This window comes from Ambystoma mexicanum, chromosome 6q (assembly GCF_040938575.1).
Source record: "Ambystoma mexicanum isolate Mex_15411 chromosome 6q, UKY_AmexF1_1, whole genome shotgun sequence".
Lineage (NCBI taxonomy): Eukaryota > Metazoa > Chordata > Amphibia > Caudata > Ambystomatidae > Ambystoma > Ambystoma mexicanum.
The window spans coordinates 1,576,140,214-1,576,165,233 of NC_090937.1; the positions used below are offsets into that span (position 1 = coordinate 1,576,140,214).

Consider the following 25,020-nt stretch of genomic DNA (forward strand, 5'->3'; position numbering starts at 1 on the left):
AGAACATTCTCCCTAACTCACCTACCACTGATGAGGAGGTAGTTGGCCAAACACCTGAACGTGACGAGCAAGAGGTGTTACCTGAAGTTCTTAATCCACATGACCATTCTGAACTCCAAAGTTTATTGGTTGAAGGTGGTCCGGACAGGGTTGAGTTCAGTAACGGCCAACGTGAGTGCCTATCTTTGGAAGGCCTAAGGAGATAGGCCTGCTCCCAGCTTGAGGGTGAACCTCCTGGGTAGTACAGGATTTATTGGGAAGGTGGGCTCCTCTACAGTGAGCTCACAGAGTCTACAGAAGGAGACCATTGGTTCACCTTCATGTAAGACCCTTCCTCTTGAAGCTGGTGCATGAGGTCCGCCTTGCTGGTCACCTTGACACCAACAGAATCAAGCAAAGGGTAGCCATGCACTTCTACTGGCCCAAGATGGCGGTGTAAATTGAACGCCACTGCAGGAGCTGTGCCACATGCCAGTTATCTGTGAAAAGTGGCACCACAATTCAAGCTCTTTTGGTACCACTCCCAGTTGTGGGGGTACCATTTTAAATGGTAGGGATTGACATTGTTGGTCCCATTGAACCACAAATATCCTCAGGCAATAGGTTTATCCTGGTGCTGGTCGACCATGCCACCAGGTATCCTGAGGCCATCACATTGAAAACTGTAACTGCCAAGTCAGTTGCAAAAGCTTTCCTTGGCATATTTACTAGGGTTGGCTTCCCTAAAGAAGTTGTGTCTGATAGGGGCAGGAACATTATGTCCAGGAACATGCAAGCCATGTGGAATGAGTGTGGGGTTACTTACACGTTTTCCTCAGTATACCAGCATACCACCCCCAAACCAATGGCTTGGTTTGTGGAATCAGAAAATATAATATTAAGGCTTTTACACCATGCAAAGAGAAATACACCAACACGGGCTTGTAAAGATTCCCAGAATCTTTATTGCAACACTGAACAGTTTACAAAACAAAGTACACAAATAGCTATTTGGCTATGCTAGATGGACATCAGCATATGTATACAGTTTTCTTCATAACGATGTCCAGCCTCCTACAAGTTAATCATGTACTGGGCTAGGGTCGCGCCAGGTTCATTCCTAATTTACATATCTCGTGCATGCGGTTTACTTCGTAATACATTTTACTAACAAGCACTATTATTCTCTGAGATTAACTTTACACTCTTTACACATTTGTTTCAATGCAGGTCAAACAGATATTTAGCATGTCATGTTTAGATAGCATTATTGTTCTTATATACTTGTAGGTTAACATCACCAATTCAAGTAATCCCCTGATCCCGAGGTCAACAAGGTCTACATGACCCTAACATGTAGTCTGCAGGCAGGTTGGACATTAACTCGCCTACAGAGGTCGAAGAGGTTAAGTAAGAACAAGAGAACACAGGTCGGCCATTTTAGACCACAGGGTGACTTTGCACAAATAACTAAAATGGCGGCTTTGACCTAAAATGGAGGCTCGATTAACTTAAGGTTACGACCTTGCAATGCGTATTTCCTCGCAGAGCGACTGGGCAAAGGCCAACATATACAATGAGGATAAAACAATATTATATCAGATATTATATCAGTTTTAACAGGTTGAGAGGTTTAATAGAACTCTGAAAGGCATGGTTGGGGCTCTGGAAGAGACCCAGAGGAGAAAATGGGATCTCCTGTTACCATGCTTGTTGTTTGCCTACAGAAAGGTACCTCAAGAGGGGGTTGGCTTCAGCCCTTTTGAGCTTCTTTTTGGTCATCCTGTAAGGGCACCCTCGGCTATAGTCAAGGACGGGTAGGAGATGCCTACTTCCCCTATCACTACCAATGTAGTAGACTACGTCTTAGGGCTAAGAAAAAGAATGGTCCTCCTGATGAGTCAGGCTAGTGAGAAGTGGAAGGCTGGGCAAGTTTTGGTGAAACATTGGTATGACCAGAAGACTTCCCTGATCAACTTCACACTGGGCCAGCAAGTCCTGATTATGAACCCTATAGGGCCTAGAGCTATACAGGATAAATGGTCAGGCACTTACACAGTTGTGGAGACACTGGGTGAGGTTAACTATTTAGTGGACCTTGAAAGCACTGGACAGGCTCCAAATGTGTTCCATGTAAATAGGCTGAAGGCTTTCATCCCAGGAGTTGAAATAGCTGCACTGCTATTGGCTTCAGATGTTAGAGGAGGAAGAGTCAGAACCACTTCCTGATCTGTACCAGGGCAGTCCTTCAGACAACTCCATTGAGGGTATTCATGTTGCCCCTCACCTGACATCTGTTCAACAATATGAGGGGAGAACTTTGCTGAGGCAATTCTCCCCCTTGTTTTCCCTAGATCCAGGTTTGACACCTTGGTGCAAACATGACATTGACACAGGAGATATTGTATCTACAAAAAGTATGATATACAGGATGTCAGATAACGTGAGATCTTACATCAAGACAGAGGTCAACAAGATGTTAGATGTTGGGGTGATTGAACCCTCCAGTAGTCCTTGGCCGAGCCCTGTGGTTCTGGTTACAAAAGCAGGTTCCTCTGGGTTGAGGTTCTGTGTGGATTACAGGGCTCTTAATACTGTCACCAAGACAGATGCATACCCCTTGCCTAGACCTTTTGAGCTGGTGGATACTTTGGGTGCCTCCAAGTACCTCAGCACATTTGACCTCACGGCAGGGTATTGGCAAATAGCCCTAGCAGAACATACCAAGAGGAAGACAGCATTCCCAACTCCAGAGGGTCTTTAGCAGTTCAGGGTAATGCCTTTTGGTTTGAAGAATGCACCTGACACTTTTCATAGGCTTGTAAATCATGTCCTTAATGGGTTGGATGAATTCTGTCTTGCATATCTGGATGTTATCGCAGTTTTCAGTGCCACCTGGGAGGATCATGTGAAACACCTCAGAATTGTGTTGCAGGCTCTTCAGAAGGCCCACTTGACTATTAAGGAAACCCAAGAAGGTCTCATGGTCTGAGGATTGTGAGAAGGCCTTCAATGGCTTAAATGACTCCTTGTGCCAGGCCACTGTTCTCAGGGCCCCTGATTACCAAAGAACTTTTATTGTGCAGACAGATGCCTCTGACACTGGGATGGGAGCCGTACTATCAACGATATATGAGAAAGGTAAGGAACACCCTTTTGGTTTCATGAGTTACCAGCTTATGGACAGAGAGCTCTGGTGGTCCACGGTAGAGAAGGAATGGTTCTCTCTTGAGTGGGCCCCAAGGAAACTAAGGCCCTACCTCTATGGGGCCCACTTCACTGTGCAAAATGACCATAAGCCCTTAAGGTGGCTCATGTACATGAATGGAGAGAATCCTAAGTTGCTCAGGTGGTCTGTAAGCCTGCAAGGGTTTGACTTCATCATTGAGCATAGGCCAGGTGTTCAACATAGCAGTGTTGATGGGTTGTTCATAATGTTTAACCAACAAAGAAGCTCATCCAGGGGTGTATGAGTACCCCCTGTCCTTGGTCTGGGAGGGTCGAGTTTTAGGAAAGATGTTGATTAATGGGTAATTGTCCCTCCAGTTGTGTACCCCCAGCGTGTTGCTTTTGCCTGACCATCCTACCTTGATCTTTGCCAGTGGATCCCAGCCTTCTGCTGCACTACGCTGGGTTTTCGCTCACTTTGTTATGGGGAAACTTTCATGCCCTTAAAGACAGTCAGTACTGGGAGACTTTGTTTCCCTTAGTCTTTCACTTTGTTGCTAGTTTTTAGAAACATGTTAACAGAGCACAAAGTACCTTACAGTACAATGCACTGTGGTCTTCCTTTCATTTTTAAGGCCCTAGTACAAATGTGCCTTCGACAGAGCTGGTGGCAGCTGTTATTTTTCATATGTGGTCCATATCGCGTTTACCGCTTTTGGCCCAGGACAGTGGTTTGGCCCCAAAATGACCATTCCACAAGGTCCTTTCTTTTGTCCTTTGTCCATTTTGACCCTTTGCCTTCCCCAGGTCGAGACCCGGGAAAACCCTTATTTGGTCATGAAGATCCCCGTGAATAACGAAGCTTTCGCTTGTTTCTGCATGCATTGTGTTTGTGCCTCCAGGATGTGGGCTGGACTGTCTAGTTCCAATAGACATCCTGGGCGCCATGATGTGTGGTGTGCTGGGAATGACCTGGACCACCATGATACATGATTGGTTCACCGTCTGGGATCGCTGTATGTGAGCAGATCTCTCATTGGGTTCTCTTCATTTTGGCGCAAAGGAGAATCTGGATAAGAGAAGGTCCCTTACCAGGTCGATCTCTTGAGTTCACACCGAACTTAGGAAAGGAGCCAAGTATCCTGTAACCAAGAATCAGAGCTGAGGAACCGCTGGTGACCTGCTGGAAGGTTTGACACCCTGAGCCCGCTGTCGTCTAGTTGGACCCCCTGTTTCTGATCGAACTTAGAAGGTCTGTAAAGGCGCTTCGACCCATTGGAATAGTGGGACTAACTATTTTCGACACCTCCACCTTAACCTGTAAGCAAGCCTTCTTAGAAGTGGTCCTGGGCCAACCAGTGAACTGACCAGCTTGCACAGGACCTTTGTCCTGGAACCGCCGCCGTCTCGAGTTGGCACTTAAGCATTTGGGGACTGTAAGTTCTTTTAATAAGGCACTCGCCCGCTGAGTTTCGTACACCTATCATTCCTACGTCTGGAAGTAGGAGAGGACGCCTGAACCCGAGCATACGCAGTCGTCGTGTCGCCCATCAGTGCTGACAAACTTTGTGGATGCCTTGCTGCTTTGTCCCTCCACCCCGTGCCTTCAGACCTGCTGCAGTGGAATTGGTCTGATCCCTTCATCAGGAGCGGAGAAATCACCACTGTCCCACCACAGAATCATCCCTGGAGCGCAGCCCCAGAAAGCCGCAGAACTGTACACCTGCAGGATTCGAACCGGCAACCGAAGTGGACTTGACTGCCGAAGTTTGGTCCGGAGTGCACAAAGGGTTGGTGAGTACTTGCAACCCTTACCGGTGGCCCCTGGTGCATCCATCCATTTTTACGCAGGAATATCCCCTGGTGGCCACTCTATTTCCAACTCTTGGATCCTGTTCTGCCCTCTTGGGGAGATCCTCCTCCAATAGTGGGAACTTATTCTTCACTGCCTCACCCGCCTTCCTAAGCTGCTACAGCCCCTGCAAGAGACCCCATTTTGGCCCAATCGCATGATCGCCTGCATCAGCACCGAAAGTACTTTTGAGCACAAGGCTCCACTCATCATAGGGACTGGACTGCCTCTTAGGGTTTGATAAGTGAAGGACTGCCTAAATAATATTTGCACTGTTTGCTCCCTTTCTTCACAGGTTGTGGACCTTTAATGTGCACTATTCCTTTAGGCCATTGGTAACTGTATATATGTATGATAGTAGTGTTGAGTTGTTTTAGTTATTACTGCTGATATTTGATGTGTGTTTGAGTTAAAAGGCCTTTTATAAATGCATATATATTTTTGATATATACCCCTGACTGAGAGTAATTTGTAGTGTTGTTTGCTGTGTGTGCTCATTGTGGGCTTTGGGTCACTCTCACCCCTCCTGAGACCTAGTCTTGACCGCGGCCAATGCTCCCTTGATTGGTCTGGCTTGTACAGATGGTTACCCTGTTCCAAGAAACTAGGCTGGCCAACTGAACCTCTGCCCACCAGGTCAGAGATCAGAAACATGTTCAATTCGAGGATAGCCTCCAACAATCTTCAGTGCATGTACAGGGTTCGGAATTAGCTCCCTTCTGAACGTGCTATTCTCTGGAATTCTCAAGACCTCTGTGAAAAAAAGGTGATTACAACCAAGAAATTGCTCAATAGTATCCGAAGTGATCTGACAGGTGATCATAGATCATCTTTGATCTGGATGACCTGGAACACTAGGGGCTATAGATCATTCCTCACAGATCCTACTGGATTTGCCACGCTACAGATTTGTTTATTCTGCAGGAAACATGGCTGACTAGCACATTTAATATTGACGGTAGTTTATATTACATAATCTAGCTATTTCCTGCTTGTGAGGACATGCTAATGGGGACTTTGGCGATTGGGATAAGAACTACCTATCAGTTAGAGCCCTTTTTAGGACACTCGTTATGTGCTACCAGCAAGGTTTTGCCCATCCCAAAACCCTATGACTAGAATAGTGATTTGTAATGCCTGTGATCCGCTAACTGGTTTGCATACCAAGCAAATTCCAAATGTAATAGGTACGACTATTTTACTTTGGTACAAAAACCATCATAAAAGGCACATACTGATTGCCAGAGATTTTAATTTGAAAGACCTCCACTTAGACAACAGGGAAATGTGTCATTCGATAGACAATGGAGACAGTTTTTAAATAAGTACGACTTGGAATGTTTGCCTTTTTATCCAATAGATGATAGGGGATTCTACAAATACATGGGGCCTCATCACGAGTTGGGTGGTAACGCTGGTGCTATTACCGCTGGCGCTATTAGCACTACCGCCAAACCCCCTGGCGCTGTTAGCGCCGGATCACGGGTTTGGCAGAACGGTTAGTGCCCATTCCCCATTGGGCCCATTCCGGAATTCCTCATTCCACATTAGGCCCAATGGGGAAAATTTGCGCTATTACCGCCGGCGGGAAATCCGCCAGCGGTAATAGCGCCGAAAATTGGCACTTTTGCTGTGGATTTCCCCCCAGCTGTCAGCTGGGGGGAAATCCGCCAAGGCCATGAACTGGCGGACCCTTAAATGCGGCGGTAATAGCGCTACCGCCGCATTTAAGGGTTACCACCAGACTCGTAATGAGGCCCATGGTCTAATGGTCGGACTTACTCGTACTTCGATTATGTCATTGCTGATTCGGTAATGATTGGACGCTGTGGTTTAGTCAAAATCCAACCTAGTGAGGTGAGTGATCATGCCTGATTGAGATGGAAAATTGATATTGCTCGTGTTGCTCGTTGCATCTCAAGAAATCTAAATGTGAGGGTTAATAAACAGGACGGGATCTAAGATTAAGGAGCTTAACAACATGTTGTCAGCTAATCACAGTCAGCTTGAGTCCAGGATGACGCAGGAAGGTTGGGACATGGAAGCCCTGGCAAAACATTTAATACATTCTACTTATTCAAATAACAAGGGAGCATTCATTTATCAGCATTTGATACATTAATACACCCAAAAAAGTTGGCATACCGTAAAGATAGGGGGAACATCAGAGGACATCTAAATATGTCTAGAAAAGATAAAAAGACTAGTTTTACTAACTTGGCTACACTTTTTAAGAATTGGTTGCGTCAGCACAAATATTCCACCAGAAATGTGAATTGACTACTATTGGCCGGCCTGCTTAAAATCAATGATAAACGCAAGTTCTGGTCCCATTTCAATGAATCTCAGGGAATCCCCTCTGCTATGGAATTGAATACCGTCCCTCGTACATTGGTGAACTTTACTAAGATTCCAAAAGCAAAAATACCGAGGCCCTACATTATATTGATCGAACAAATGTAACACCCTAAGGTTATGATTTGGATGATCTTGTGATTATTATAGTTAACCTGAAGGCCTCACAAGCTTCTTGACCGGACGGAATAACGAACGTCCTTTTTAAGGCAAACCCTCATTTTTGGGCCAAGGTCCTTTTTAAAATCTTTAATGAAATTGAGACTAATGACATTGTTCCCAACAGCTGGCAAAGATCTATTCTTATTCCTGGTCACAAAAAAGGTGATAGATCGATCCAGGACATTATCGATTGCTGGCAATGCTGGATTCGAGTCAGTAAATATTCTCTCCCATTTTATTAAAAAAGCTCACTAGATGGGCTGAAGACAGGGATTTGATTAAGCCTTTTCAGACAGGCTTTAGAAAAGCGCATAGTACGCTCAACCACATATGTGCCATTCAACATTTGATGCGGAAGCAACTTACGGCCCCAAACATAATTTGTACTGTTGTTATATTGACTCCAGCAAAGCATTTGATTTGGTTTCTCGTGCCTTGCTGTGGGAAAAGTTAGAGCTTTGGGGGATATATCAACAGCTTTTACTTTTTATTAAGTCCCTTTACACAAACACTTCTGTCACAGTTCGTCTGAGCTTAGCTGGTGAATTCACTGAGTGTGCAAAGAGCAACCGTGGCCTTAAACAGAGCCATACTGTATAATTTGTATGTAGCAGACACGGCAGATTCCATCAATGCTGTTCGAAATCTTCCCCATAAAATCAATGATAGGTCAGTCTCTTGGCTGTCAAACATTATGTATTGTACTCCTTTGTTGCGCCAGACACCCCATATATACCCGGAAATGTAGTTTGTTTTTAGTAAGTTTAATGCATTCCGTAGCCTCTCTGTGTTAACACATGTTCCGGCCCCATAGCCATTTTCAAAACTGGGCTATGCTGTTCCAAACATAATTTAAATCATAAATACCACAACATTATGCAATTATACCATCATTGTACAGTTGAGATAGAGATTAGGGATTGGTAGTCAGGAAGATTGGTTAGTATAGAGAGAGAATACAGTTCCACATTAATTCTCAGCTTATTAATCAATTCAAAAAAGGTCCGTAAAAAAAATATATGTGTCCAAGTGTGTGTGTATGTATATATATATATTATTAGTGCTCTTTTTCTCTGTTTAGCTGATTACACTTCATATATTGTTACCAATGTGTATGTGTTCATTTTTGCTCCTAGAATTATTCATCAATTTGGCTTCTATTGTAGCTGAAAACTATGGGGGTCATTACGAGTATGGTGGTAGGGGCTTAACGGCACCGTTAAGGATGGTGGTGCCATTAAGCCCCTTCCGCCATATTCCGAGGTCCCTTAGCGGGTCCCACAAAGAATGGCTGGTCTGACCAGCCGTTCTTTGCGGGACCTGTTAAGGGACCTTGGAGCTAATAACCGGCCCGCAATTTGCGGGCCCGTTATTAGCGCCTTCCCCATTCTCATTGAGCCCTATGGGGGCTCAAATGGGAATGGGGAATGGTTTACTGAATGGGGACTTACTGGGTCCGCATAGGTCGGAATGTCCTGGTAAGTCCCCATTCAGTGAGACCGGACCCGGACCCGGGTTTGGAGGCAGCCATGGCGCTATCCAAACTCGTATTGACTCCCAATACCCCAAACCCCTCATTATTAATACATTAGTTTTTGTCCCTCTCCCTCTCCCAGTGACACTGTGATTTCACTACTATTCATGTATTTTGTTTATTTGACTCATATGTTACTCTTGCATCGTCTCCTACTCACCCTTTCTATTTCTATTCACCCCATGTATTCCTTATTAGTAATCATCCTCCATTCTTCGTCTCTGGGGTATTCCCTGATACCTGTAAAACAGATTGTTGCTCGTGATCCTATTCACGTTAGCTTTTCACATTTCCGATTGCTAGTTGGGTCCATCAGGACTATTTCCTAATTAACTTCTTTGTCTTGTTCGAACTCGACATTTGATGGATTGGCGCTTACTTCACAGTCCAAAAATAATCTTCCGTCATCGTCCACGTCCAACTTCCCGACACGGGCACCATTTTGAATGTTTTATCTGTTACCATGGCGATTGTGTTGTCACACGCTGTACGCGTCGTGTCATCACGTTAGTGCGGCCATACTTTGGGATAATTCCTCGTATTATCCCTCACCTATTGAATGCAAAATGTATATTCCACATCCAACCATTTACCATGAACAACTTGTGGATACTTAAGGTGTTTATACACAGAAAGTAATGTCAAATGATATGCGCGTCACGGCATCACGTGACTATAACCATCCTTTAAATTACCAATTGGAAATTGCATACATATATCGCCATACTTTAAAATCATTGCTCACATTTGTGCCTTGCCTTCACATATGAAGAAAGCCTTGCATGTTCTGCTTTTACACAAAGACGGATGCCACACGCTTTTCGGAGGTAACAACAGAACAGAATGATGCTGCCCGTCTACAGTTGAGACTTGGCAGGAGGATCGCTAGCCTTGCAAACAATACATGACAGCTACACTCAAGAAATAGAGACCAAGAGACAGATTTAGAGCGGCTCTGGACAGAAGAGAAATGAATAGCGAAAGGGAGAAAGGGTGGAAGGCGAGAGAGAGAAAGGGATGCAGAGGAGAGGGGTACAGAAAGGAGAAAGAGAAAGAAAGAGAAAAAGAGGGACAACGAGAGAGGAGAGTGATGCACTACAAGAGATAGCACAGAGAAAAACAGAGAGGGGAGTTAAAGGGCAGAGAGGTGTGCAGAGAAAGATGGGGGTGGTGATTGTGTGCCAGGGAGGGATGGAGCGAGACACACAGAAAGGGATGCAGAGGGATAGAGTGAAAAGAATATGACGGGTTGAGAAGGATGGAGTGTTTGTGTGAGAGAGGGGTGCAGCAAGAGAAAGAAAGAGAGAGGGAAGTCAGAGAGAGAGTGGACAGAGGGCAAAATATGGAGAGAGTGGCAAAAGAGACTCCTATCCCATCCATTCCAACATGGCTTTGTCGGAGGTGGCCGTGTTAGATGGTGCGGCTTGACGTGGTTCTGCTCCCTTGTAGGGTCCTTTTCTCCAATTTCAGCGGTGACGAAGCAGTGAGTTCGGCTGCTAGGCATGTTGGATCGCTTGGGCTACAGCAACGATTGCAGCTTACATACCCCCGTAAGCCTCCAGTCTTAGCCCTTAGAACTTAGCCTCCTTGCTCCCCACCTCTCAGCCCTCTGCCGTGAACGCCCCTGATGACGGTCCACGGCTTGCGGTCTGTGGTCGGCATCAGAGGAAGCTTCCAAGCACTTGGGAGCTTTTTTCCTGCTGCACGCTCAGTGTCTCATCTGGTGTTGGGCTGTTTTTGCGGGTAAGCTGGCAAATTTGTCTCGACACTCGGTGGCATCTCGTAACCTGTTTTTAATTTCATGCCAATCACGAGGTTATAGACTATGACTAGTCGGAACAAGGGCACAGACCTCACTATGGAAGCTGAAATTGCTTCTACCCTAGGGTTGGGATTAGTTAGCAATCAACCTGTAGAATTTTCTCCATTCTCCTCAAATTCACCTCTCCCAGCTCCTCACAGGAGCGGCAACCGCTCATCGGAGGTTTTAGCACTTAGTGCTAAAAGGAGACAGAAGCTCCAGCAAGAACATCTCCTTTTTTCCAAACTCCTGCACATTAGTAAAGATCCCAAGAGTGACTTCAAGATCCATGATAAAGTGGCATGTCCCCTTCCACCCACCTCCATGCTTTCTCAGTTAAAGGCATCCAACCCCCTCGAAGATCCAGGATTGATAAATGGGGTGTTTTCAGGTAATAAGGATCTTGATCATTCAGGAGAACACATATCGAAGGGCGTCCAGTCTGTGGTAACTAACCAAACAACAAAAGAGGAGCAGCCAGGAGTAAAGTTTGCAGTCAGTACTGATATAGGGTTGGGTGACCCCATGGCATCAGAAAATTGGCTGCCTTTTAAGGAACAGATGCTGCGGGACCTTGCAGCATGCTCAAGTATTGAGTAAGTTCAGAGATGTGTGGTGTCCATGGGTCCAAATACGCTCATGGCATCTCTGCCAATCCCGCTGAAGTCTAAACAGATCTTAAAGGAATGGAAAAATCCTCCCAAACTTCCTTCCCTCAGAATGGCCGTCATCAGGCTTGCCAAACAGACATTACAGAGTTCCCTCTCAAAGGCTTGACTTTGCAGGAGAAGTTTGTTACTCCTGTTCCCTGCGTAGTGGCTGAAGTATCACGGGAGGTTACCTTGCCACCTACAAAGCTAGCCCCCCCCCCCCATCCGGCTCCCCCATTTCCGAAGGACACCGGACAAATAAAAAACAACATCGGCAAATATCATGGATCCTAGTTTAAGGAGTTTTGTTATGGATCCCAGAAATTTCATTGTCACTAACGTTGATAAGCCGAGCCAATTTGAATCAAGGGAGGCACTTAAGAATAACATGTTGGGCTGGCTCAATTTGAAAGTGGGACCTAATTGTGTCAGAACTCAGGATTTGAGGGTCCTCCGCAGAACATAGATTGACAACTGGTGCCTCACTGACAACACTGTATTATTGTGGAATGAAGCTCTAGCAGTTTAGCTTTGTACTTGAACAGAATTTCAAACTTGCAGTACTTGTCTTTGCCCACCAATTTAAGAATTGTTTTGAAGTCATTTTCTCACTTTTTTGTATGCTTTCATATTTTTACCCTTTTGCTCTGATGATGTTTAAGTTGTCCATGTCGCTTAGTTATTCGTTTCTTTCATTGCAGCTCTTTGTTGTCATTTGTCTCCTTTATGTTGTACAACTGTTTATACTTAGTAGCTTTTTGTGCTCAGTATCTGGGCGTGATTCTTTGTATTTTTTGTTTGGCGGCGTCCTTATGCATCAGGGTCCATGGCACGCGGTATAAATAAAATAAAATAAAATCAAGAGAGAGAGGGGGGATGCAGAGAGAGAGACATGGCTGGAGGAAAGAGGTGGAGAGAGAGAGGGATTCAGAGAGAGAGAGAGAGTGGTGGCTGAAGGAAGAGAGATGGAGAGAGAGGCAGATGCAGAGAGAGAAAATAAGTAGAGAGGGTGGACAGAGAGAGGGGGATGCAGAGGAGGGCGGTTGGAGAGAGAGATGTTGAGAGTTGAAGAGAGACAGAGAGGAGGATGCAGAGATACAGGGGTTGGGGGAACAGGGGGGCTGGAGCGAGAGAGAGAGGAAAGAGAGTGAGGCAGAGCTAGACAGGGATTGCAGAGAGGGGTTTGGGAGAGGGAGAAAGAGGGCAAGAGAGAGAGAGGTGGGGATGCGGTGTACTTTTCGCTCTGTTGCAGTCAGTCTCTGACTTCATGTGACATATGAACTAAGCTCTTTTTCTGGCATCATCCCGTGCTGTCAGTCTGGCACCATGCAACCGTCCAAAGTTCACTTGGAAAATCGCAATTCTCGGTCAGAGACTGTATTTATTGCTTCCATTTATTACCCGGCGATGCTAAATAGCAGTGATGCAGACAGGAGCAATGAAAGGATGAGTCACTCCCTCTGCTGAACTCATTAGTCAATGCTGTGGGCCGGCTGCAGCGGCGCGCGGATGCTGGCTGTGTTGACAGGCCACGGGGCAGGCGCGAACCCCAGCCTCTATACAAGGCGCCTCTGCGAGAAGCGCCTAGCCCTGAGCTCCTGACGTGGCCAGTCATAGGCCGAACTCATGGCCGTCCATCTGGGGCGCTTTATTTCGCATTGGCTTCCGTGTGATGGACTCAGCTGTGGGTGCCAGGTCTGCTCATCTGTATGTAATACGACCCACTATGTACGATCAAGAGCCCCCAACTGCCCTGTATTGCAAGACCCTCGTGAATCCTGAATGGGCATTCTCGCATCCCCAAGCACGGTGAGCACCAGGTGTCATGTTCTTTTCCCCAACTAGTGTCGTGTTCTGCTGTTTTCTTCCGCACTCTTTCCACTCCTTGTCTGCCCATTGCCCTCTTTGCATTTTGTCTTTCCTGTCATGTGTATATAAAACATTTTCGTTGCATTCCTTTTCACTATCTCTGCAGTGCTCTTTCTTCATTCAGTCTGTCGTTGCCATTCACTTTTCTTTGTTTCTTCTTAGTCCGTGTGCTTTTCTTTGCCTCCATCTCTTTTCTGCTCCATGTGTCTTTTTCTTCCACTAACCTTTCTTTTTTATTCATCTTCTTTTTGCTCGGTGTATGCCTTTTTTTATTTATTTAACTGTGCATTCTCAGTGTTCATTCAACATGTTCTCCCTCCTCTTTCCCTTGCTCCTTTTTATCATAGCCCATTATTCCAACATTTCCCTAATGAGATCTTCTTCCTGTGCAATCAAGCAGGCCTGGAACTCAGGGTCATCTGTACAATTGATGATCCAGTGAATGAAACAAACATTGGCAAAGTCAACAGTTTGACTTTTGTTTAAGCATTGGATCCACGTGGACAAAATGTGGGGGGCCCTCCTTCTCGTATCTGATAGCCAAACTGTAGAACTCGATCACAAAGGAAATCACGACGACAGGAAGTGGTTAAAGACCTGGATATGCAACTCGCCGAAATAAACCCACACCAAGCTACACAACAACCACCCCATGTAAATACCAGTGCAACAGCAAACAAGGTCCAAACCTCATCTACAAAATATAAGCCCGGGAATAAGGAAACTGCAAGAAAAATGCCTGTAAAAAGAAACAATAACACAACTACATAATACCCAGAGACCACACAAAACCCACTAACCATCTCCCCTTTTATCCTCCACACTCCACACCTCTCACTCACCAAAAACACCCAGAGGGCTAGGGAAACAACCTACCAAAACATGCAAACCGCAATCTCTAACCAAGTTACAAATAACCTCTGACACCAAACAACAGACAGTGCATACCACCCTCCAGATACAAAAAGACCCAGTGCCCTAAACAAACATACCACAGATGCCAGTTCCTCCTGGTTCTGCATGCACAGACATATGAGCACAACATCTATCCTATCCCACTCCCCTCACTAACCAACACAATCCATCTTACCTGACAGAGCCACGTGAGTGCCTGGAGTCCATGGAAATGGCAGCGGAGAGCCGTATAAATCATCATAATATAACATCATGATACTACCAGTATGTTATATTTTAAACTCTGTATTAAGTTATCAGCTGTTCTGCCAAGATTCATACAAGCACCGTTTATCATACACTCACTCATAACAAAAAAACAACCATACACACCTTCATGCATATATTTAAATAATATAGAAATTAACATACATTTACCTTCTGCACTGGTCCTGACGTTTTCTCCCGAGTGCTCCAGCTCCCTCGTAGGACGAACAGGAGCCATCATCCTGGCTCCTGCACATGACTGCAGGAGCCGGAGCGTTGGTTAGGAAGCACCCCTCAATGTCTCTATGTGCAGGGTGGTGCAGAGGCACCTGCTCGCACATACATACATGCATTTCCCCATCCAGCACTTGCAATGAGTTATGCACTCAGGGGAAGCCAAACGCCCCATCCTTAAATTGCTCATTAGCATGCGTGGCTGGGGAACCTACCTGTCAAAGGGAAACTAATCTGTGTTTCCTTTTGACAGTTGTCAGCCAGCCCAGGAGCGCTCCCTCAACTGAAAAAAGCAGATGGAGTGCTCTGTATTTCACTGGGCTGGCTCCTCGGCTCCTCCAAAAAGTGAGCGACGGGGCCGGTGGGACAACAACCCCCTCACCCATTATGGACAACCCACCCCTGTCGTCTGCACTGGAAGGTGGTGAGAAATGGGTTCTGGAAGGTGCTCAGTGTTCCGGAGGTGACAGAAGGTGATAGAGAGAGAGAGAGAAAGAGAAAGAGAGAGGGAGCGAGAGAGAGAGAGAGAGAGAGAGAAAGAGTGCTCTGTGGGGTCTTTCTACTGCCCTTGTGTTGAAGTGCCTACTTACCAAATAAATCTAGCTGGAGCAGCCTTGATGTTCTCGAGGCCATTGCATTATAATACTGAAGACGCAGTTCTTATTCTGGCCACTCTAGAGCTCAAGCGGAATCGGAGAAAAGTCAGGGCATGCATCCTGAGGGATCGGATCTGGCTAATTGGACCCTCCTGGACCCATGCAGATTGCCTTCCAAGGTACCACTCCAGAACGAGTTGCAACTTCCCATGGAGGACCATAGAGCATCAACGGCTCAGCGTGTGTAAGGTAGAAGCGTTGGGTACTCTGCAGAAGAACTTTTGTGGTTTAGTGGGGGCTGCTTGAAGCTGTAGTTGAGTGACATTGGGCCGCAGCAGACCATCAGTCCGCAAAGGAGGATTTGGTTCTCGTGAGAGGCTGCGAGAATACAGACGCTCACTGCCACCCGAAGAGTAAAGAGGAAGCATCAGGTCAAAGTGGAGGAGGGAGATCGGTCTTGCAAGGGCCGCAAGAATTCAGATGTCATCTTGAAGTCAGGCACACCTGCACAAGAGAGGCTGAAGGAAGTATTGGTCTTGGTGATAGCCTGCAAGAATGAGAACACCATTTCAAGGACAGGCGCACCATTAATGGACCAGCTGTTATATATCCTTCAAGCTGTGAACGCCATTTATTAATCAGGCACCCTCATAGACAACACAAGTAATACCAGGCATGATCGTAAAGTACAGATTGTTTCTTTACAACTATTGGAATCAGAAGGAAGGTGCTATATCTGAGGCAGAATGGTCTCCTTTGGTGAAATCAGGCACCTGTCATGAGCAACATGCCCCCACTATTTCTCCCCTAATCAGGGGAACATGTAATTAAATGGGATCTGTGGGAGGAAGACTTCCAGGACTATGTACTGACCATCCATGGTCAAAGCTACAGTGATGACTGCAAGAGACCTCTATTCATGCACAATCTGGGTTTTGAAGGGTGCAGAGTCCTAAAGAGTCTGCCTGAACTAGCAGGGGCTGGTGGTGCAGCTCAAGAAGTGCCACCTCAGGAGAATCACTGAATCAATATGCGACAATCCTATGCAAGCTAGAGTTGCTCTATGAGAAGAAGTCCACTTCGATATTTGAAAGTAATTCGTTTTGCATGCGTGAACAAGGAGAAGGGGAGTCTGTGGAGGATTTCATCATAGGGATGAAAGAAGTGGCCAAGCTATGGTCTATAAGAGGGAACTAAAGGATATGCTTCTGTCAAGGCACAGGGAAAGGGGGTGTAGAAACATCCACGGCCTGGACCCCAACATAACAGCGGACGAGAGAGGTGGAACATGAGAAGGCACTGGGATTGGCAATGGAAGTGGGTGGAGGAGACAATACAAAATATGTTTTAGGTGTGAGGCCCCTTCTATTTTGCTAATTTGAAGAAGTGCCCAGGTTTAAGTGCTGAGTGCAGGATGTGCAGGAGGAAGCAGTCATTACGCCAGATGTTGTGTTCATTTCTCCTCCAAGGAAGTCAGTTGAAGAAGAAGAATATGGGTAATAGAGTACCGACCTTGGAGTAAGTGTCCCCAATTGTTGTGGCTAGGAAGGGGAGTGGGGAGATAAGGCTCTGCGTATATCTGTTAGGACTCAACCAGAATGTAGTTGTGGACAGATTTCCCTTGCCCAACATAAGAGAAATGGTGAATCTGGGTGTGTGCTACATTTGGCTTCTGTGTACCACCAGATAAATGTGCACCCTGCATCCAGGGAGCGGAAGACTCTCATAATTTTCCGAGAGGACGTTCAGGTTTTGCAGGATGCCATTTGGCTTAATCCCAGTGGCAGCTTTCTTTCAAAGTGTGATGCGTACTCTTTTCAAGGAGGAGACAGGAGTGTTTTGCTTTCAGGATGACATTCTGGTGACGAGAGCCACGGAGGAGGAGCATATTGTGAGGCGAGGCAGGGTTCTCAAGATCATCGGAGAGGTAGGTTTGACTTTGCAGAAGCACCAGTTTAACCTCAGGAGTGCATCAATTGATTTTCTGGGGTAACCCTTAAGTGGGGCGGGGGTCGAGCTCTAAGGGGAGTTGGTTACAGAAATTCAAGGTGCAAGCAAGTTTATTCCACATGTTGAACTCAAGGTTAAGCTCACTGCTTTATGGACTACTGCAAAGGTAAGCTAAAAGGGGACTTCCAGTTTCAGAAGAACCCCTTTCTCTTTAGAATGATCTGTGAAGATGAATACCCTCTTACCTTGATAAAAGATCTCTTTAATTGCGAAAGGCGTTTGTAGACTCTGTAATATGCTTCATCTCTGGGACTCTGCTGCAGTTCAGAGTGCCCTTTAAGAGGCAGGAGGTTGCAATCAGATTCTGAACACTTTCTCCTGATATGCTTCAGCTTCTGCCTGATTAAAGGCAGGGAATCTGTCATATCTTCAGTCTACCCTTTTCTGACTTCCATCTTGCTCCCCTTTTCCCGTCTGATTTCCAATGACAGCAACCTCTACTCACCTGTTATGCCTGCCTTTTAGAATGTAGCACCAAGAAGCAATTAGTCTTGCAGTGTGAGCGTTATCAAGGGCACCTATCTGAGCTACAGTCCTCCAAACTGTTCCCCTTCCATCAGCAACCTCTAACACGCACATATCTGTGTACCAGGCATTTTCCACGTGGATAGCCTCTATCTGTTCCCCTTGGACACAGTCCAGCTTCTCTGACATTGTGTCTCCTAAATATCCACCATAAAGGTCATTAGCTGCAATTCATCCAGCATGGGTGGTATTCCAATGACGGTGATGTTAGCCATTGTAGAGTTTGCTTTCACCATTGTAGACAGGTCTAGTGGAACTTTTGTTTGAAATCTGGAGGAACCATCATCTGAGCCCACTTCACCTTCTCTTCTGGATTCTACAACTGATCACATCCATACGTCCACCTGGTGTGTTATGCATTCCATATTTTTAGCAATCTCCTTATTTGGGCCCTCATTAGCGCACTCTCATCGTTGGTAACTTCCGGCCTTCCCATCTCCAGGAGGGCACTCGCGTTTGCCATTTCTTCTTCAGTTTCCTTGTTAGGCTGGCGCATGCCGGTAAAATGGGTAGGCGATCCAAGCGCACACGGCTGACATTTCTGTGCAAATTGCTACGTTCAAATTTTTGAATTCTGGAGGGATCTTTATGGTGTACATTATGCAAATTGCAAATAAACATATCATTACTACTATTTCCTTGTTAGGTTGCTGTGGCCTGAAATGCCCAACGTTAACTAGCTTGGGTGGTCTTTGGGGAAGTCTAGGCACCCCCTACAGTCTTCCCGAGATAACCAGCACCAATGGACACCCTAATACAATTAAAATCTACAGTCTTTATCATCATTTGTTAGAAAAAACTTTTATTTGTGCACCATGGCTATAATTTTGGTAGATTAAGCATATTTCTAATGAATTTTGCTGAACCAACAGAATACAAACTGTGTCAGCAAAACAGCATTAGCTGCCAAATTTCATCTCTCCACGCTGACTACTAGCATATCATTAAAAATTTAGTTTTTTTTCTGGGCCACATAACTCTGAGGCATATGTGTTCACATGGCTACAATTTTGGCAAATGAAGCATATTTCTAATTTAATTTCCTAAATATCCAGAATACAGACTGTGTCCGTAAAACAGCATTAGCATAATTTCATCTCTCCACGCTGACTACTAGCATATCATTCTAAATTGAGTTTCTCTATAGGCTGCACCTCTAACTATGAAAATGCATTACTATTGGGTCTCATTACAGTTTTGCTGGTGCCGTAAAAGTGCTTGTAAAACGGCCAGTAATACCGCCACCATCACTTTTCCCGCACCGATCAAACACAAGTTTGCCAGTGGGGCACTGATTTACCTCTAGCCAAGAGGCAAACAAATGCTGGAATTACCGGCACCGATAATTCCGGTGCCAGTAAATCTGGAAATTCTATTCGACTCCATGGAACGGGGATTTACCAGCTTTCCGCCAAGTGGAATATGCCGGGAATTCCAGCATTTCAAGTGGCGGAAACCGAATTACCATTTTGGTGGCATCCCGCCAGTAAACCCTGCCAAATCTGTAATAAGAGCCTAGTCTTTCCCAAATCAGTATACTTCTTCCACCTCCGTTTAGAATCGCTTGCCATCCCATTGCCCATCAATATTCTTTGAGGCATTCATTTGCACACATCTGCAACTTTCCTCCACAATATCCCCTACACAAGTTGGTAGACTATCAAAATAGGCTGTCTAGATTGTATCTTATCCAGGGCAGGTATGACAACGGGTGTAGACCATATCACTCCTGCCATGAAACCCTCCACGGACCTACGGTTGACGTCTTGAGCTCCATCGAAGCCCTCTACCTCATTGACTGGGCCATTTAGGGCACTGGACATAGCTGCCTCCAGAGAAAAAGGACTAGGTACTGTTCACCATTTTACCGTCTGGGAACCAAAGAAAATGACACTCGGAGGCAGGTCTCTGATTCCGTCTGGTGGTTTGCTTTTGAAGGATCTTCCTCCCACGGTTAAAGCAGAAGAAAGCCACCTCCATTTCTGAAATGGTCTCAACACTTACTCCTTAAAGAAGCCTTTGGTCAGCAGGCTCTGTGGACCCACTGGGCCCTGAGGATGTGTCCACCTCTTGCCTGTTAATCCCCTCTCTGGTTGTCGCTACTCGTCACCTTCGCTCCCTCTGCTCTGACAGTCATTGTTTTCTCTTGCAGTAATTGCAGTTTTTCCAACCTGTCTTGCTATGTATCGTATGGCATGCACTTACTGTGCACCATACCCTATCTCCTAACTAGGCACTTTTCCTCCCTTGTTCCAGTGCAATGACTGGATGCTAATGTTGCAAGGCTTTGAAGATCTGTTCCCTGTCCCCTTCCTGGTCCTTTTGATCTTGGGGTGCTGTGAAGTGACCAGGCTCCCAGTCAGTGCCAAACAAAGCAACTAAAAATAAATATATTAATACATCCTAGGCAGATATTCTAATCAAAAACATGTCTCCCCGTATAGGGCTATCATTTGTGCAGTACAGCTCCTGTTTAAAAGTCCATACATCCATCTCTCAGTCTTCAACTGTGAGGAACTCTCTCCTTAGTCTCTAAAAAGGTTTTATTTTCGTCTGATCCAAACTCCTCTACTTTTCTATAATACCAATATGTGTTGAGGTATTTTAAGTCAGTGTTGGTGGTATCCCGCCAGTAAGGGAGGGATGCCTCCAAAACGGTAATACAGTTTCCACCACTTGGAATGCCAGACTTACCGGCCTATTCCAAGTGGCAGGAACGCCGCTAAATCCCCATTCCATAGGACTCCATGGTGGGGATGGCCGGAATTACCTTTGCTGGTTATTCGAAATTGTTTGGCTGGTGGGGGCAAGATTTAGCTCCAGTTCTTGGCTGGAGGCAAATCATGCCTACATCAGCACACTTGGGTTTTGCCGGTGCGGTAAAAGTGCTGGTGCCGTCAAAACCAGCATTTTTACTGGCACTTTTACTGCACTGCCAAAACTGTAATGAGGCGTTTTGTCTTAATAGTAGGGATAAGTGGATACTTTATGCTGTAAGTAGATCTCTTATGCCCTTCCTTACCACCACCTGCAATGCTGGTCCATGGGGAAAGGGCAGTCAGTGTGCTTGCCGGCTGTACACAACATCAAATGACAGATGGGTAGCTTTCACCTAAAGGGTTTATTCCATATGGGTCTACGAATGACATCAAAGAACGCTCTATTAGAGATGCCTCAGATCTCTTCAGTGAAATACACCCCCATAGTTGATAGCTACCCATCCATAATCCTGTGCATTATATCTCGTTGCCACTGCTATCGAAAAGGCAGAGCTGGTGCCCCACTGTACAACGACCGCCACCCTTTCCCCAGCCCTACATGTTGATGCAAATCATCTCATAGCTCCACAATGCAGGGCCTGCACACTGGCTAGAAGGGAGATCAGTTTGCAACTTTACATCAAGCAATAACTGATGCCAACTGGTCACTTCCAAGAATCCAATAATTCTAATAAGCACCAGCAGTTGAATGATGGATTCTGGGAAGCCAATCTGGTGGCCCTTCTAGGCAATGATATCCAGTACCTTCGTGCATCTAAGACTCCTGGAGTCTCATCTATGTTCAGAGTCTCTTGTCTCACCCCTCCTGCATCCAAAGGGCCTCCTTCACGCATCCTTTGCTTTGGTTTCGTGTTGACTGTCACACACTCCTCCACTGCAGTGTTCTCTTTCAATTGTAGAAATTGAAAGAGGGCAGAGTCCCCGACTTGCAAACCTGTTGGAACCTATGTTTTTTCCTTCGTATTTTGTTAGATGACTGTGATTCAAAATTGTCAAGTTAGTAGAAATGATTGTCACTGGAAAAACATGACACCCAGCCCTGCAGTCGGGTGGTAATAACGGTTAAGCTCACGGATGTGGGCAATACCATCTGTTATAGTCCATTAGCCATCCCAATCCGCATTTGCCTTTGGCTTTGCATGATAAGTCCAGCTTCCAGGCCATACCGGCGAGTATTGCCTGCTGCCATGGACTATACCAGTGAATCATGAATTATCCAAGTAGAGTATGGCCACCGTGTGTTCTCTAGCTCCTGCATAGCAACAGCAACAATGGCAGGAATTTCAATTATTGGCAAGAAATTAGTCAATTCTAAGGCATGGCACAAAGGCTCTTAGTAGGCACCCCTCTTTCACTTGATCAAACAGCACCAAGAAAAAAACTACTGCTACCAAATCCCCATAGTCCATGCGCCTCCCTCTCTCTATGTCCTCCAATCGTTATCCAGGGAATACTGGAAATTCCCTCTGCATGCATTAACCTTCCTGTTTTTTGCTGGACCTACGCTGATCCCATAGAAAAGTATACCTTTTGCTTGCGTTCTTTTTCCTGGTTTTGAACGAGTAGGATGGCTCGTGGTGTTAGTGGAGATCTTAATTGGGTTGTAATACTGACTATGCAAATTTGCTCTTCTATCATATTAGTTTACAAAGCATTGTAGCAGTGCCTTGCCAGTGTAGATGCAGACACATGGCACGCTACGGAAGCCGCTGTACCACCCCACTGTATTTTGTCTGAGGTCTGGCATGCCCAGGGCTTTCTGTTTATCTCAGTGCGTCATATCAGAATAAAGGACCTTGTAATGCTGGTGATGCTCCTGCTTGATAAAAAAAGAAATAGCGACGTCCTTTCCTCTGTGTTCCTGCTGTTTTGCTTGTTTGCTAGCCTGAGGATTCCCTTTTATCCCCATGTGTTCTCTGTCTCCGCATTGAGAATACACTTTTTAAATAATTTGAAGATGCCTGTGGGCAAAAATTCAAAAGGAGTGAAGCTACCTCAAGAAGTCCATGAAAAAACTTTATGGCCAGCAGAGTGGCAAACTAATCGGGCAACCTTTGGCCACAACACAATGTCTAATGCATGGCAGCACACGGTAGAATGATATTAAGGATACCATGGTTTCTATGGCAGTCAAGTTTGAGGGAAGGCTTATCAGACAAGGCAAGCGAGCAGGGGCGTTGCTAGGTGGGGGGGTAAGGGGGCTAAAGCCCCTGATCTTTTGGTTGTAGCCCCGGATAGAATCTCAGGAGCTACAGCCAAAAAACTAGCTAGCCCCCAGTCCCAACAGTTCCGACATCAGCGTAGCCCCGGGCCTTTTCCAGACCTAGCAACTCCCCTGCAAGCGAGGGAGAGTGGGCAGGACTGACAATGTGGGGGCCCCCTCAGTACAGCGAAAGTTCCCATTTTAAATCTAGTCTGGACTCTGACTATGCATTGTCTTTTCAGCCTGGTGACCCTAGGGCTTTGGCGATTTTTGCAGCGTCTTTCATAGGTGACTTTAGTTCACCATTTGGGCCTCTGTTGTGGGGGGACGGACAGTATCCGTACAAGAGAGCGTACGATGCAGGTCCCCCACCGTTGGTTCAGTGTCCCAATCCAGCTATATGCGGATGATGACCCTATGGTGGTGACCATATGGGAGAGACCATGTTCAATCCCTTTCAGCCCACACACCCTAAATCATCTTAGTGACAAGTGCTGCCCCATGTGGAAAGGCTTGCCCGGTATCGGAAAGTAGTTCCAGAAGAAAAATGAAGGTAGAATGCTCAAGACTTAATGTGGTAGACAACCAGCATTTGGTGCCAAAAATGGATCCCAGATCTGTGAAGTTCTTCTCTAGATGCAAAAAGAATATTTCCAAACGAGCATGTAAGTTCTGAGCAACATGGAAAGATTATCTTTTTAATTCTGTTGGGCCTATCTTAAAAATCATGCATTTAGCAGAGAAGTCTAGAGAAACAGAGGAGCCCCTTGATACAGAAACAATTCTGGACTATGCAGTTGGTGACTCGAATGGGTCCAAATCCATGAATGGAAAATGAGATATTGCTGGAGATCAATCTAAAACTGGTTGGGTTAGCAGATATTCAGGTCCGGGGGATTGCGAGGAAGTCCTTTTCAGAGGTGGATCAGTGAAAGACATTGGAAAGTTTGTGGCCATACAATGAGTCATTTAGATGGCTGTGGGCTGGCCTGGCCACCAGATGTGGTGGTGAAACAGATCTCCACCAACAAGGATTCCGAAATTCCAAGACCTTCCAATATCTTTCTAGATCCAGGTCCAGCTTCTTCCGCAGAGAGGACAAAGAGGCAGAGATACCAGGAAAGGACACAGAGATGCCACATAAGGGTGTCAGTATGATTTAGAGTCCATTGCCACATACCCCAGTAGGGGAGCGTGAGTCAAAACTATTTCAAGAATTAGTTTGTTGATTTCTGAGATTGTTGGATGCTGAGAACAGTCAGGGTTTATCATTTGGGATATCTCAAGTCAGGAGCTGATAATTCATCATAAGATTATGAAACTCTTCAGGAAAGGGGCAATAGAGTTAGGGGCCCCTAGGTCCTCCAACATTTTCAGCAATATACTTCTTGTACGAAACCATGATTGGTCTTTCATGCATGGTCTTCAATCTCTGTCTTCTCATTCGGTTTGGTCTCTATCATCATTTCAAGAAGGAGACAGATGCGTTGGCGAGAGTCCTGTTGAGGTCAGGTGCCAGGTTATTTCATCTAGGCCTCTAGGATGCTTATCTAAACATTTCAATTGCCCCCAGAACACAGACACTTTCTGTGCTTCCATACAATGAATAGGTTTTTCTGCTCTCTTCTCTGCTTTTCGATTGTTATTATCCTTTCCAAGTTATTTTCGAAGGTCAAACATGGGTTTTCAGGTTATTGATAAACGTGGATGACATTCTTATTATGGCTGAGCTCAATTCCTGGACCTTCAGCACCTTCAGACAGTGATCGGCTGCTGATGAGCCTGGGATTCATTATGAGTTGGAAGAAGTCAGAAGTTCATCCAACTTGGTGGCTTTAGTTTCTGGGGTTCATGGTTGGCTGAGTCGTTTACCCTTCATTTGCCAGGGCAAGGGTTCAGAAAAAAATGGAGTTAAGGGCAGGCTGTTCGAATTTGTATAGTAATTCTCTGTCCATTGACCAGGAATATAGGCCTGCTATCAGAATGCATTCAGGCCATATTTCTTGCCCTGCTACACTACAGAGCCCTTCAGACGTGAGATTCAAGAAACGTCAAGAAGGGTGATTCAAGTTGGGTGTAAATTTCTACTGAGTAGAGTGACATATCGATGTGTTGGCTATGACAAAGTAGACGCTTGAAAT

The 25,020-nt window shown here is 45.7% G+C and overlaps 1 long non-coding RNA gene across 1 annotated transcript in view; it reads right to left on the reverse strand.

The window, feature by feature from the left end:
- LOC138515652 (uncharacterized) overlaps nt 1-9,480 on the reverse strand; it is a 216,313-nt gene extending 206,833 nt beyond the window's left edge. The window contains exon 1 of the long non-coding RNA XR_011282137.1: nt 9,430-9,480. This is a non-coding gene — a long non-coding RNA (uncharacterized lncRNA). The remainder of the gene's footprint in view (nt 1-9,429) is intronic.
- Nucleotides 9,481-25,020: the final 15,540 nt, after the last annotated feature.